General features: G+C 40.4%; 1 protein-coding gene and 1 long non-coding RNA gene across 2 annotated transcripts in view; one reads left to right on the forward strand and one right to left on the reverse strand.

The window, feature by feature from the left end:
- PLAC8 (placenta associated 8) overlaps positions 1 to 5,658 on the reverse strand; it is a 37,912-nt gene extending 32,254 nt beyond the window's left edge. Inside the window, exon 1 of the mRNA XM_019932849.3 lies at positions 5,535 to 5,658. The gene's annotated coding sequence lies outside the window, so the exon portion shown is untranslated. The remainder of the gene's footprint in view (positions 1 to 5,534) is intronic.
- On the forward strand, positions 925 to 10,624 carry LOC117312425 (uncharacterized). The gene is made up of 2 exons (XR_012332093.1): positions 925 to 1,318; positions 10,344 to 10,624. It is a non-coding gene; the product is annotated as an uncharacterized lncRNA (long non-coding RNA).
- Positions 10,625 to 16,343: the final 5,719 nt, after the last annotated feature.

Here is a 16,343-nt window from a genome sequence, read left to right on the forward strand (position 1 = left end):
CATTGTGTGGATATACCATTTTGTGTTTGTCCATTGATCAGCTGATGGTCATTTAGATTACTTCTACTTTTTTGTTATTATGAATAACGCTCCTATTACTATCTGCGTACCACACAGGGTTTTGTGCGGACATTTGTTTTCATTCCTCTTGGGTGTCTATCTAGAAGTGGAATTGCTGGGTCAAAATACTAACTTTATGTTTTGCATTTTGGAAGGCAGCTATGCTCACCACTATACCACCAAGGCCATGTTTAGCATTTCGAACTGCTTCACATTGTTTTCCAAAACTGCTGCATTTTGTTTGCGGGTCCCATCATCGTGGCCAACATTTGTTATTGTTTGTCTTTTTGTGTCTTATTGTTCCAACATTTTTCATAAATCTAAAATTATTTCTAAAAAATAAGAAAACAAAAGAGGATATGGGAAGAGGAGAGCCCCCATAGGACTTAGAGTGAAAAATACAAAAGCAATCTGTTACAAAAGCTGTAAAACATACATTCCCAAATCCAAGTAGTATATAATATAAACATAGCCATAAGAAGATTTTTGAACTGTGGTTGCATTTCCCACTTATAATTCTTAGGAACCATCCTAAAGAATTTCTCTTTTTCGTATAAAACACCATAAAATGCATTCAGAATAGCTGAAGCTTATTTAAAATTTATTAGGTTTGTCCTTTTATATGCATTAAAGTGGTTTTTTATTTTGGTTTTTGCTTTTTTTATTTATTTTTTAATGCGCCATAATGGCTTTTTACTGCTCTTTTACAATAAGAGAGGCTAACCACTGTGGATCTCACAGAAAACACTGCGAAAGAAGGTTTAGTAAGTGAACAAAAATGGGGGGGAGGAGGGAAGGTGGCGGCGGGGGGGGGGGTGATCATTCGGGGCCTGCGTTATCTGTGGGTGTCTTTGTAGGCAGGAGTCTATCTTGAAGGGTAGGATCACCAGGTGATGGAACGAAGCGAACTTGCCTCTGGCTGTGCTCTGGCTCCCTTGCAGGGAGAAGTGACAAGGGCAGGACAGCCCGCCGATGGCGGGGCGCGCCGGTGTCAGGCTGAACCAAGTTATCAAAGCATCCGGGCCCATCAGCAGCCCCCGCTTTTCCATTTGGGGCGGAGAGCCCACTCGCTCCCCGTTTCTGGCGCACGCGGGAGGTGTGGCTTCGGCAGGAGCAGGGCCCGGGGCTTCAGCAGGGCGGGGCGGAGGGTGGGGTGGGCTTCTCACCGCCGTGACCTCTCGCCCCTCAGGATGGTGACTGCGCGCAGCGCTGCGGCGCAGAAGGTGTTCTCCGCCAGGCACCCACGTTCCGCCTCCCAGTACGTGAGTTGTGTACCCGGCCGTCTCCTCTGCTGGGACCCGACTTTTTGCCCCCGAATCCCTCTGGGCAGGCAGCGCGGAGCCCGAGGGCAGGGACGGCCGCAGTCGGGGCGCGGCCAGCTCCAGGCGACTGCGTCTCGCGGACGCGGGGAGGGTCCGCGAGGCTGAGACCCGGGCTGGTCCCTGTCGCCGTACGCGGCTGGACCCGCCGGACTTGGTGGGAGCCGAGATTGGCCGGTCAGGCGCGAGGGAGCCCGGGGTCTGGGACAGGGTCGGGGTGCCGCTGCCCGGCACCCTCCGCTCCGCCAGCCGCGGCCGCTCAGTCTCACCAGGCATTTGTAATACATTTTTTAAAGTTTTCATCAGATGAATGGGCTGATCAGCTCACTTCTGATCAGGAAGTAATACAGAAGGAAACTATCATCAGCAACCCCCTGCCCCTGGCCCCAATGATTTTAACACCTCTTAAGTGGTCCCCAGATTCTACTTCTAGTGCGCATGCCTGTTTTTCATTTTAGTAAGAAGCATCCACAGCTTTCTAAACAAACTCGTTCTGTGGATTCATGAAAAAGGAGATAAAGAAATTGCAATTGTGTCATTTCTGTTGCTCACCCTTTTTACAATAATCACCTTGGTTTGGGGGAAAGCTTCCAGTCCTGAACGTAAGCTCTACAAGGGCAGGGAATTTTTGGGGACTGTGTTCTCTGATGTAACGCAAAAGCTTAGCTCAGGCCCTGGCACACAGTAGGTGCCCATTAACATGCCCGCTACCGCGGTCTTAGTGCGTGATGCCCGCTGGAGCCGGTGCACATCAGACACAGGCTAGTGCTCAGCCCTGAAAACGCAGTGGCAGTTCTCCCTAGAACTCCTTTAGACTGCCAGACATCCTATATCCCAAACCCCAGTACTCACATGACAGAAACCACAGTTTTGGGTGATAGCTTCCCATATTTGGGGCCTGGGAAGAAGAGGTGTTGCAGGAAATGCTTTAAAAAAAGGAAATTCAGGGCTTCCCTGGTGGGGCAGTGGTTGAGAGTCCGCCTGCTAATGCAGGCGACACTGGTTTGTGCCCCGGTCGGGGAAGATCCCACATGCCGCGGAGCGGCTGGGCCCGTGAGCCATGGCCGCTGAGCCTGCGCGTCCGGAGCCTATGCTCCGCAACGGGAGAGGCCACAACAGTGAGAGGCCCGGGTACCTCAAAAAAAAAAAAAAAGGAAATTCAAACTTTCTTTTGTATTTCTTTTTAATAATCAAATATCAGAAAAAAACAGGAAAGGCTATACAAAATGTTTGGTGGTTATCACTAGGTGATTGGCTGGTAGATATTTTTATCTTTATAATTTTGAGCATTGTCTGAAAAAATTTTTTACAATTAGCATTTATTCCTTTTATAATCAACACAAGAAATACCCATTTTGGAAACAAAAAGCAAATGCAGTGACAAAAAACAACAAAAAAAAAGAAAGTAAAGGGTTGTGCTGATTATCCTATAGCTGTCTGAATTTTTTTCTCCTTAGCCCCTGGCCAGTGCCTGGCACAAGTTGGCATTCAGTAACCAATTGCTGAATTAATGAATTTATACCCTTCCCATGATCTCTCTCAGGAAAAACATGTTCATTTAACTTGCTTATTTTTTTAAGAAGTCTATGCTGTGATTTTGAATAGAATGATCTGAAGATTTCAAAATAAAAACTTGCCTGCAATTATCTAACCATCCTTTCCTTTTCCTAACTGTCCTCACTCTGTACATACTTTATATATCTGTGTATTCAGATTGGCTGCTGTTAGCCCTTAAAGCAGAGACTGGAGCATTCTCTGAGTGCCTTTGAAGTTCAGTCAATGGTAATCTGCACATTTTGTAGCCAGCAGCTTCGTGGGAAATATCCATGTGCTGACTGCCGGTTAGTTTGTACCACAGTTTACTTTCTCAGTGTAGTGGCCTCAACAGTCTTTAGCCCCAAAGTTAAAAGCTCTCTGTTTCTGTTTCTTTCACTACTTTTGACTTCCTCTTTTGAATACGGAAAACTGGGGCACCCCAGGTGTTTCTGTGGACTTTAGCACCTAGAACTGAGCAGAGATTGGGGGCCCCAGGAGGTTTCAAGTTTCACCTCTAGTGAAGGTTACCTACAGCAGGGGGGAAGGCTACTCTATCCGGCCCAGCCCAGAACAACAGCACTAGGAACCAGCGCCCCGGACTTCTTTTTGACTAATGTGGCTTATTCTGAAAGAGGTTTTGTAACTTCTCACATGAGATTTCTTACTCCAGAAAGAGCTCCCTGGTAGCTATCAAACGGAAGAGAAAACAAGCACACTTACTCCTGTGCAGCTCTGTGGTTTAAATATCATTTCACAATTTTAGGCATCCTTTAGGTTACAATAAAATATAAAATAAAAACGAACTCAAAGTATCCTAAACGGTTGCAAATCTCTTTGCTTCAGCCATTAAATACCCAATAGTCTTTAACCTTAACCATTCAAGGTAAAAGATCGACAGCAGGAGTTAAGGGGAAGATAACAAAAGACAACTTCCCTGAAATCATTTTAGTGCCCAGTAATGTTTCCAAGAATTTCTGGGACCTTGTCTACAAGCTTGTCTCCTCCGTTCAGTCGTCTTTTCAATGCTTACTATGCGTAAAAACCACTTGGAGAGTTTGTTTACGATATAGATTCCTGGGCACTATCCTTCGAGACTGTGATTTAGGTGGGATGGGCTGGGGTCCAGGAATCTGTACCGAGCACCCTCAGGGCTGCTGCCCCTATGGCATAGGGTGCTGTCATGTAGAGAAATGTGGCCCCTCTGCATAGATACAGCTTGGTGAGAATTAGAAAAATACCATCCCTTTCTCCAGGCAGATGTAGCCATGCCAGGGCCTCCAGCTTTCCTGAGGAGCACAGGCTGAACTAGCCCCACTCACCCCTGGGCTGCCTGCCCATGCAGAGGCCTGGCGTCTCAGGAGATTCCAGCATCAGTGCCCTTACAGAGGACACTTGGTAACCCACGGCCCTGGGCATTTTTATTTCTCTTCTGTTAAGAATAACTGCAGATCCAGCCCACATTAGCAAACATTACTGGACACCCAACGTGTGTAGCACTTGTGTTAGATACGGTAGGGGTTCAGGAGAGTCTGTAGGTTCTTCTCCACAGCCGGTAGCTCTGCCCATCACTGAGGGACCACACAGCTGTTTCGTTTCATGTTGTCTTTGATGCCACAGAGCAGACAGGTGACAAAAAAAGTTGGTGGGGGCCACTCCGGAAAAAGGAAAAATGGAGGCAGGAGGAATTGAAATGGGAATCTTGGTGGACAAGATTTGAAGAGAGACTGAGACCCCTTTCTTTAGAAGACCCCTTTCATGGAATGACCTCAATGCCCAGAAACCTTGCAGGATTTGGCCCACATTTTAAACACCCTAATTTCATCCATTAGTTTTAGTTACAACTAATCTTATACCTGTCTCCCTGCCCTGGAAAACCTCACTCTTGAGAAGGACAGCCCCTATCTTATTAATATTAATTAGTATTAATCTACTACATTAATTACGTTAATATTAATCAATATATCACTTAGATTTTCCTTTTCTTTCTAGTGTTTATCAATGTTAAATTTTAATTTTTTTTGCTTTGATTGAAACATTTCCATTTCCTAATTTCTTATCTCAGAAGTTAACAAATGTGAGATGAGAAGGGTCTCTTTCTTTATACATATAAATAAAGCACCAGAATTTAAGTTTGAAGCCTTCTAGTGTGTTTTTCTTACTGTCATACCAAAAATTCAAGGATTCTCATGATTCATTAGCTAAATCTATAAAATTCCGTCTTCTTTTTCTAATGGAAAAAAAATCAAGCAAAATAATTTCAAAAGAAATTAGACTAGCACGAGTAAACATGCCTATGTATGAAATAAAGAGTGAAATTAATGATAAAGTTATAAACACAATGCCTAATATATGTATCCTGCTGAAAGCAATAGTTGATGAGGATTCAAGACTACCTTATGAAAAGCATGGCATCTCACACATGCCTGGTACATGTTGAATTTGACTAACTTAACTAAATTTAAAGCAATTAGATAAGAGAACATTGGTCTTTCGGCTGGACCTCGAAATATTGCATGTTAGAAATAATAACAAGAAAATCAAATACTATTAAAGAAAACTTTTTTTTCCCCCCAGGGCTAGATAAGCTTTTAAAGAAGTGCTTCATTTCAAAGTACTTACAGTTAAGAAATAGGTTCTGGGCAGGCTGTATCTTGTGGCTTGAGAGAGAATCTCACTAGAAGTGAAAGATACAGAAAAGAGAGAAGTATGTTTCCATCGCAGTATGCAGTACAAAGTACATAATCAGTGATTTTTCATTGGCCAGTGCAGTCTGGGCAGAGGAGTGTTCAAGGTATGTTTCTGTTACTTTGAAAGTGAAAGCATTTCTTGCCTGCAGAATTGTGTTCCTTCTCCTACATTGTGTTAAGTACACTCATGTATCTTTTTTTTTTGGGCGGGGGGAAGATTTGATTCATTATATAATTTGACTGGTTTTACATGTCTGGCAGAGCTTACCAATTTTTAAATTTTACTTTTTCCCTTTAATACAATAAATAAGATTTAGTGTGTATTTATTGCCATTTTTAAATTGGGGAGCTTGTAGGTAGGGTTAAGGAGAAAACAGGCTATCTGGAATTCCATACCTAATCAGACACTTTTCTTTTTTTCTTCTGCCTCTTTGGACTCCTTTGTTCTCCCTGACATTGGTTAAGTAAATGCCTACTAAGTGTTAGGCACTGTACTAAATGCTTTTCATGTATTAATTTATTGAATTCTCCTCACAAGTCTGTGGGGTATTATCATCCCCATTTAACTGGCAAGGAAACTGAGTCACAGCAATGCTAAGTGGCTAGAAGTTGGCAGCTAGGAACTGGCTGAAAAGGGACTGTAATCTGTGTCTGTTGAGGTCTGCACCACATCCTGCCTCACGTTCTCACCCTATAGTCTGATGCTAGCCTCGCTCTAGTGGGAAACATCCGCTGTTCCTCACAACCTCAGAGGGAGTGAGAAGGCTGGCCACTTTCATGCCTGAAAGGCTCAAATTACGGAATCAGAAATCAAAATGTTTTGAACAGGTATTTCAAAAGGAAGAAATTCAAATGTAAAAGAAACGGTATAAAGAGATTGGGCGTGATGTAGTAAAAAGTGCCATAGTTTGTAGCTGAGCTGACAGGGGATAAAATCTTCGTTGTTCAACCTCTTATCTGTGTGGACTTGGAAAGTCAACTAAAAAGTCTAAACTTTGGTTTCCTTACCTCTAAAATTAGAAAAATAAGGTTTACCTACCAAAGTCATTGGGTGTCATTGATAAGGCTTAGTCTGTTTTATTTTATTATTATTTTTAAATTAAAAAAAATTTTTTTTTAGTCACGCCGCACTGCATGTGGGATCTTATTCCCTGACCAGAGATCGAACCTGAGCCCCCTGCAGTGGAAGCGTGGAGCCTTAGCCACTGGACCGCCAGGGAAGTCAGGCTTAGTCCATTTTAATGTTCAATGTATGTTAGCTGATATCACTGAAAGACTGTTGAGATACTAACTATAATCTGAAACAATGATCCCCCCGCACACCTCCCACCCAGGTGACATCCAGTATTGACAAGGTTTTGCAAAATGGATGATAGACTCATTGATTTTTGGTGGCATTATAAAATGGTACTGTCTTTTTGGCAGTCAGTATTGGCTATACATACATAGCAGAATCAAAAAATAGATTTATCCTTTGGTCCAGCAATTTCACTAAGAGTGAGTGTCTTCTTAAATTCTGTGCTCATAGGCATTTTGTTTACCTCACCCTGGTCCCAGGCCTGAAAGAATACAGGAAAGAAAGGGTCAAATCATGTCAAGTCTGTGTTTAGCCTGCTATGCTACCCAGAGTAAGGGATAAAAGAGCTTAACTACATAGTCTACCCCTTTGAGCTACACTGGGGGCAGTGGGAGAAGAACACTCAACGACAGTGAATTCTATGTGAAGTAAACCTTTTTTAAAATTTTGAAACAATTTTTGACTTAACAGAAAAGTTGCAAAAATAGAAGAGTTCTCATATGCCCTTCACCTAGCTTCCTTTAAAATTAACATCTCATATAGTAAGATGATCAAAAATTGAAAATTAACATTGGTACAAGAGCATTAACTCAACCACAGACAAAACTATTTGAATCTTAATAGTTTTTCCATTCTCTGTTCAAGGATCCAATCCAGGATTCCACCCTGCATTTAGTTGTCATCTCTCTCTTTAGTCTCCTCCTATCTGGAGAAGTGCCCCAGGTTTTTCTTGCTTTTCATGACTTTGACATGTTTGAAGAGTACCTATGTGGAATTAGCCTCTTCTCCAAGGAGCCCTGGGTCTTTTCATTGGAGAACAGCATTTAGAAAAGATCTGGGTGCTAGGCGGGCTCATTGCTGTTGGGTTCTCATTGCTTTTAGGCTCCTTCAGTAAAGAGAGGGGATATATGTATATTTACTCATACACATGAATGAATGTGTGTACATGTACATATATGGATATGCATACATATGCCCATCATTATCAATCAAAACTGTGACTTCACACTGATACCTCTAATTCTAATCCAATTCCATGAGGTTTAATTCTAGCTTTCCTCCTTGCCTTATTTTAAGTTCTTTTTCAGACAGTAAAAAACTTAGCTTTCATTATCTACAATATATTTACTTATTTGTTCAATCCAACCCTTTTATGTACACATGGTGCTTTCAGAATTGCTAACCGACACCTCTGTAAGAAACCAATTTACCAACTAGATTACAGTGTTGTGTACAGTTCTTTTTGCTTTTTTAGCTTTACAGGATCAAGTCAAAACACTGTTTTCCAAAGTTACTTAGGTTACTTCTTTTCTTTCCTGTCCCCTTTGGTGTGGTAATGTAAGATCTATTCAGAAAAAGGTCACTCCCTCTTCATCTCTGCTGTCCTGTTACCATCCCCTCACCCCCCTTTCCTATCCATCCCCTGTCTTTTTAGTTTCTGGTTTATCTTCCTTTATCTATTTTGTACTTATGTGGAGAGGAACTGAGACCCAACCCACAGCCCCAGCTTTGCACACCTTTGTGAATATACCAAAACCCACTGAATTGTGCTTTAAAAGGGTGAATTTTATGGTATGTGAATCATATGTCAAATTTTAAAAAGCCGTGAGTTAGAAATCCTTTTTATTCTTAAAAAGGAAACAGCTGGAGCTAAGCTCTGTGTTCAACGCCATTCTCTAATCAGCATCTGGAATAACTGGAGCTATCATATCGAATAGAGGGCCAGTTTCTTGTGAAATTATAATTAATATTCTTCTAGCCAGAAAACTGGCCATGATATAAAAATTTTCATAGAAAATTGAGCATTTCCAGATGCACATGAGGGCAAAACATTTCTATGTCTCAGGCTTTTATCAGGTCACGTGTAAATGAATCTTGATTTCCTTTGCTTGTCCTCTGGGCCCATTGTTATAAAAGTTGTTAGAAATCTTGGCAGCTCTGCAGAAGAAGTCATATCCTGTACGAAACAGGACGGATGCCAAAGATCATTTTGGTTTATGAGCTCTTGTTTTTTAGTTAAAGTATACAAGTCTTTAACCTTCCTGTGGAGAGAAGACTAAGAGTCTGTTACCTCTAAATGGGGAGGAGCTGGCTCATGCAGTAAGTGCAGCACAGAGAAGGGGTCCAGCTCACGTAGTTATTTCTCTAACCAAACATTGTCTCCTGGGGAAGGATAATGAACCAATAAAGACCAGATGATTTACAACACGCTTGGTAAAGGAGAAGATCAATATTACAAAACCAGTATATATGGAAATCTATTTCTGTGCTTAGATGCGCATTCAGCCCCAGCTCATGCCAGCAACTCGTCAGTTTATATCTGGTGGAAATACCTTTCCAGAAGGTTGCAACTGAGAACACAGTTTTATGATAATGAGGAGGTGCTATGGAAGAAGTTGTGACATTTGTTTCCCTATATATTATTGTGGGAATCCTAACTGCAGATTAAATTCCTGTCCTTCTGCAGCTAGATGGAAGATTCTCCATTTCTTGGAGGGACCCTGTCTGCATACTCAGTGGCTACAGACTTGTAGACAGGCCCAGCTTTCTTCATGAAATGTAGTAACTTCCATTAGGGAGAGGCTGTGTATAGGCTACAAGTAACAGAACCCACTTACCTGCCCCTTTTTCCCAAACGAAACATAAAAATAAGAAAGCAAGAGCCTGAGGGCAGGGATATAAAGAGCTCTTCAAAATGACTGGAACCAGGGACTTGAATAGGGTTGCTATCTCTTTCTGTCTCATCTTTGTTCTTCTTTATTGCAGACTGTCCTTGTCTGAAATAGGGAGTGGGTGTGTGCCTCAGGATAGACAAAATCATATAAAATGATGGGACTCATCTTGACAGGCTGGAGTGGAAACTGCAAAGATTCAACCTGTGGTAGCACAGTGTTAATGAAAATAATTAATAAATAATCTCTGATAACAAAAGAGTTTTATTTGAGCCAAACTAAGGATTAGCCTGGAAGCCAGCTTCCCGGATTACTCTGAGAAGCTGCTCCGGAGAAGCATGGTTTCCAGCACAGTTTTATATCTTGTCAGAACAAAGAACATTAAACAAGTTAGGGATACATATCTTCAAGGTTTCAAAAACAAGCAAACAAAAAACACACACATAGATCAGCACATATAAAAACAACAAAACAAAACACATAGATCAGCACAAGTCAGCATGGCCTTGGCCCCTGGAAAGGGAGTCTTATCATCAAAGGAGTACCACGGTTAGTGTTCCAGGAAGAGAGGCATTTAATCTTTATTTTTCACTTGGACATTCTTTACTACTGGTCAGTGTGCCCTTTTCTATACTAATTAAAGCAGATGTACAATGTATGTTTGATAGGCCATAAACAGGCTATTTTAGTTAGCATAAAATTCAAGTTAACTCATGCATAAGCCAGAATGACTTCCGTATATCTCAATATGTGAAAATTTCTTTTATCACAGGCTTGCCTGGCACTTGGGAGAAGCATGCTGAAGAGGAGGGCACAATTGACCCAGTGTGTCCTTTGGTCCCTGTGTGATGACTCAGTAGGAACCCAGGAACTGAGTTGTGTGTCTCTGGTTTCACTGGCATCCCACTGCACTCAGATGACCTCTCTGTTTTTACTTTTGTGTTTTTGAAATTGATAAAACTCACATCCTGTTCTGTACCCATAATTAAGAAACGTGTACATTGCCCAATCGTTGAATCTAATTAGTTGTTTAAAAAATCAATATGAATATTATTGTGGCTCTGTGACTATTTTTTTTTTAACATCTTTATTGGGGTATAATTGCTTTACAATGGTGTGTTAGTTTCTGCTTTATAACAAAGTGAATCAGTTATACATATACATATGTTCCCATATCTCTTCCCTCTTGCGTCTCCCTCCCTCCCACCCTCCCTATCCCACCCCTCCAGGCTGTCACAAAGCACCGAGCCAATATCCCTGTGCCATGCGGCTGCTTCCCACTAGCTATCTACCTTACTACATTTGTTAGTGTGTATATGTCCATGACTCTCTCTCGCCCTGTCACAGCTCACCCTTCCCCCTCCCCATAACCTCAAGTCCGTTCTCTAGGAGGTCTGCGTCTTTATTCCTGCCTTATCCCTAGGTTCTTCATGACATTTTTTTTTTCTTAAATTCCATATATATGTGTTAGCATACGGTATTTGTCTTTTTCTTTCTGACTGACTTCACTCTGTATGACAGACTCTAGGTCTATCCACCTCATTACAAATAGCTCAATTTCGTTTCTTTTTATGGCTGAGTAATATTCCATTGTATATATGTGCCACATCTTCTTTATCCATTCATCCAATGATGGGCACTTAGGTTGTTTCCATCTCCGGGCTATTGTAAATAGAGCTGCAATGAACATTTTGGAACATGACTCTTTTTGAATTTTGGTTTTCTCAGGGTATATGCCCAGTAGTGGGATTGCTGGGTCATATGGTAGTTCTATTTGTAGCTTTTTAAGGAACCTCCATACTGTTCTCCATAGTGGCTGAACCAATTCACATTCCCACCAGCAGTGCAAGAGTGTTCCCTTTTCTCCACACCCTCTCCAGCATTTATTGTTTCTAGATTTTTTGATGATGGCCATTCTGACTGGTGTGAGATGATATCTCATTGTAGTTTTGATTTGCATTTCTCTAATGATTAGTGATGTTGAGCATTCTTTCATGTGTTTGTTGGCAGTCTGTATATCTTCTTTGGAGAAATGTCTATTTAGGTCTTCTGCCCATTTTTGGATTGGGTTGTTTGTTTTTTTGTTATTGAGCTGCATGAGCTGCTTGTAAATTTTGGAGATTAATCCTTTGTCGGTTGCTTCATTTGCAAATATTTTCTCCCATTCTGAGGGTTGTCTTTTGGTCTTGTTTATGGTTTCCTTTGCTGTGCAAAAGCTTTGAAGTTTCGTTAGGTCCCATTTGTTTATTCTTGTTTTTATTCCCATTACTCTAGGGGGTGGGTCCGGAAGGATCTTGCTGTGATTTATGTCATAGAGTGTCCTGCCTATGTTTTCCTCTAAGAGTTTGATAGTTTCTGGCCTTACATTTAGGTCTTTAATCCATTGTGAGCTTATTTTTGTGTATGGTGTTAGGGAGTGATCTAATCTCATACTTTTACATGTACTTGTCCAGTTTTCCCAGCACCACTTATTGAAGAGGCTGTCCTTTCTCCACTGTACATTTCTGCCACCTTTATCAAAGATAAGGTGACCATATGTGCGTGGGTTTATCTCTGGGCGTTCTATCCTGTTCCATTGATCTATCTTTCTGTTTTTGTACCAGTACCATACCGTCTTGATTACTGTAGCTTTGTAGTATAGTCTGAAGTCAGGGAGCCTGATTCCTCCAGTTCCTTTTTTTGTTCTCAAGATCGCTTTGGCTATTCGGGGTCTTTTGTGTTTCCATACAAATTGTGAAATTTTTTGTTCTAGTTCTGTGAAAAATGCCAGTGGTAGTTTGATAGGGATTGCATTGAATCTATAGATTGCTTTGGGTAGTAGAGTCATTTTCACAATGTTGATTCTTCCAATCCAAGAACATGGTATATCTCTCCATCTATTTGTATCATCTTTAATTTCTTTCATCAGTGTCTTATAATTTTCTGCATACAGGTCTTTTGTCTCCTTAGGTAGGTTTATTCCTAGATATTTTATTCTTTTTGTTGCAGTGGTAAATGGGAGTGTTTTCTTGATTTCACTTTCATATTTTTCATCATTAGTATATAGGAATGCCAGAGATTTCTGTGCATTAATTTTGTATCCTGCCACTTTACCAAATTCATTGATTAGCTCTAGTAGTTTTCTGGTAGCATCTTTAGGATTCTCTATGTATAGTATCATGTCATCTGCAAACAGTGACAGCTTTACTTCTTCTTTTCCAATTTGGATTCCTTTTATTTCCTTTTCTTCTCTGATTGCTGTGGCTAAAACTTCCAAAACTATGTTGAATAAGAGCGGTGAGAGTGGGCAACCTTGTCTTGTTCCTGATCTTAATGGAAATGCTTTCAGTTTTTCACCATTGAGGATGATGTTTGCTGTGGGCTTGTCATATATGGCCTTTATTATGTTGAGGAAAGTTCCCTCTATGCCTACTTTCTGCAGGGTTTTTATCATAAATGGGTGTTGAATTTTGTCAAAAGCTTTCTCTGCATCTATTGAGATGATCATATGGTTTTTCTCCTTCAATTTGTTAATATGGTTTATCACATTGATAGATTTGCGTATATTGAAGAATCCTTGCATTCCTGGAATAAACCCCACTTGATCATGGTGTATGATCCTTTTAATGTGCTGTTGGATTCTGTTTGCTAGTATTTTGTTGAGGATTTTTGCATCTATGTTCATCAGTGATATTGGCCTGTAGTTTTCTTTCTTTGTGACATCCTTGTCTGGTTTTGGTATCAAGGTGATGGTGGCCTCGTAGAAGGAGTTTGGGAGTGTTCCTCCCTCTGCTATATTTTGGAAGAGTTTGAGAAGGATAGGTGTTAGCTCTTCTCTAAATGTTTGATAGAATTCGCCTGTGAAGCCATCTGGTCCTGGGCTTTTGTTTGTTGGAAGATTTTTAATCACAGTTTCAATTTCAGTGCTTGTGATTGGTCTGTTCATATTTTCTATTTCTTCCTGATTCAGTCTTGGCAGGTTGTGCATTTCTAAGAATTTGTCCATTTCTTCCAGGTTGTCCATTTTATTGGCATAGAGTTGCTTGTAGTAATCTCTCATGATCTCTTTTATTTCTGCAGTGTCAGTTGTTACCTCTCCTTTTTCATTTCTAATTCTATTGATTTGAGTCTTCTCCCTTTTTTTCTTGATGAGTCTGGCTAGTGGTTTATCTATTTTGTTTATCTTCTCAAAGAACCAGCTTTTAGTTTTATTGATCTTTGCTATTGTTTCCTTCATTTCTTTTTCATTTATTTCTGATCTGATTTTTATGATTTCTTTCCTTCTGCTAGCTTTGGGGTTTTTTTGTTCTTCTTTCTCTGATTGCTTGAGGTGCAAGGTTAGGTTGTTTATTCTATGCTTCTTAAGGTGGGCTTGTATTGCTATAAACTTCCCCCTTAGAACTGCTTTTGCTGCATCCCACAAGTTTTGGGTCGTTGTGTCTCCATTGTCATTTGTTTCTAGATATTTTTTAATTTCCTCTTTGATTTCTTCAGTGATCACTTCATTATTAAGTAGTGTATTGTTTAGCCTCCATGTGTTTGTATTTTTTACAGATCTTTTCCTGTAATTGATATCTAGTCTCATGGCGTTGTGTTTCTGTGACTATTTTTAAAGGCAGAGCCAAACTTCATTTTTCTTTATCCATTTGATACACCCTTACTAGTTGCTGGGCACTTTTCTAATCACTCTGCAGTTATTAACTTGTCCTCATGACAGCCCTATGAGGAAGGACTCTTATTAACCTTATTTTATGAGTGATGAAACTGCCAGGCAGAAAAGCAAAAAGCAGAAGGTCACAGAGTTAGTTAACTGAAGAGTCAGGATTTTTTTTTTTTCTCTGAAGTTTCTATTCACTTATTACATGCTTTACTCATCTTCTCGATGCCAGTTTCAAATCTTGGGAATTCTGTTTTCCCTGGATTGCTCCTTCCTAAAAACCTCTATCTACTTGCCCAGTTTGGGCTAGTTGTTCTCTAAACCTGCTGGGTTTCTATCCACCTGAATCTTTTCTTTATTTGTCCCCAGGATTTTTCAGATTCTAAGTCATCCTGTTTCATGGTTCACTCTCTCATTTAGCTCACTTGCATTGAATGTGACTTCCTAAGACAGGAAGTATGGGAAGTGCATTTTTTGAGTCTTTCCACGTCTGAAAAAATTTTTTACTCTTCCCTCACACTTTATAGTTCAACTAGACTTATAATTCTATGTTTAAAATAAATTCCCCTATGGGAAGGAGGAATGAGGTGGAAGGGGAGACTCAAGCCAAAAGAAGGCAAGAAAGAAGAGGGAAAAGAGAGAGCTAGAAAAAGAGAAATAGAAAGCAGAAAATAAGATGGCAGATTTTTCCCCCCAGATGTAGTACTCACTTTAAATACCTCAGTTAAAACACAAAGTTCTCAGATCAGATTTTTAAAATAAAGAAATAGATCTAGCCACACATTCTAATCAAGATTTGCAGGAACATAATATACAGAAACTTTAAAAGTCAAGGGATAGATAAAAGTCTACCAGGCAACTAGCCAAAAGCAAGCTAGTGTCACTGTATTACTATGAGACAAGTAATATTATAATGCAGTGAAAGTGCATGAACCTTTGTGGTCTCTCCCCACATGGGTGAGCTCAAAAACGCATGGAAAAAAGCAAGTCAGAAGAATACACAGGGTAGGAAGATATTTATAGAATTTCACATAATGAATATATGTTTTACAATACATATTTCCAAACCAAAATTATATTGGTCATCAAGACATGCATATGTGGTGAAACTATAATGGAAGTCAAGGTGGGGAAAGAGCAGGATCAGGGTGTGGACCTCAAGTATATAACAGGTACTGGTGATATTAAGTATCTTCAGTGGAGTGGAGGGTTCATGGATGTTCATTTATTATTATTTTGAAGCCGTTTTTGTATGTTATGTGCACTCTTGTCTACAAATTTCCTTTGGAATTTTGAAAGCATTGCTCCATGGTCTTCTACTATCTGATGTGACTGAGGAGAAGTCAATCTACTTCTTATTCCTTTGTAAGCAATATGTTTTTGGAAGCTTTTAGAATTTTCTTTTTTATGCTTGTGTTTCTGAACTTTTACAATAAGATATCTAGTTGTAGATTGTCCCCTTTTCATTGTGCTGGCTCCTTTGTGGGTCCTTTCACTGCAAAAACTCTTATCCTTCAGTGCTAGGAAAATCTCATGTTATTTCATTCAGCTCTTGCTTCTGATGCCAGTGCATGTCTTATTGCACCTTCCATTGTTTTCAGTATTTCTGAAACAGTCTCCAGGACTTTATAGCAAAGAGCATCTCCCACTACTTTTTTTCCCCCTACTACTTTTTGGCCTCCTCTATAAGTATTCTAGAATATAACTTCCTCTAGTTTTTCTTCAACTACCATTTCTCCACCTAGTTTACATCTAGAAATTCACTGAACTCTCTCCTTTCTGCTGATGACCCTCTTCCCAGTCTCTTGGTTTTATTTTTTTAAAATTAATTAACTAATGTTTCTTTTTCCTTTTTTTTTAATATTTATTTATTTGGTTGCCCCAGGTCTTAGTTGTGGCAGGTGGGCTCCTTAGTTGCGGCACGTGGGCTCCTTAGTTGTGGCATGTGAACTCTTAGTTGTAGCATGTGGGATGTAGTTCCCTGACCAGGGATTGAAACTGGTCTCCCTGCATTGGGAACGTGGAGTCTTATCCCCTGCTTCACTGGGGAAGTCCCCAGTCTCTTGGTTTTAACTATAAGTCTCCAGGGATATTATTTAAATGCTCGTTTGTTGGCTGTTTAGCACAAAGCTTCTC

This window comes from Tursiops truncatus, chromosome 5 (assembly GCF_011762595.2).
Source record: "Tursiops truncatus isolate mTurTru1 chromosome 5, mTurTru1.mat.Y, whole genome shotgun sequence".
In the NCBI taxonomy this organism is placed as follows: domain Eukaryota; kingdom Metazoa; phylum Chordata; class Mammalia; order Artiodactyla; family Delphinidae; genus Tursiops; species Tursiops truncatus.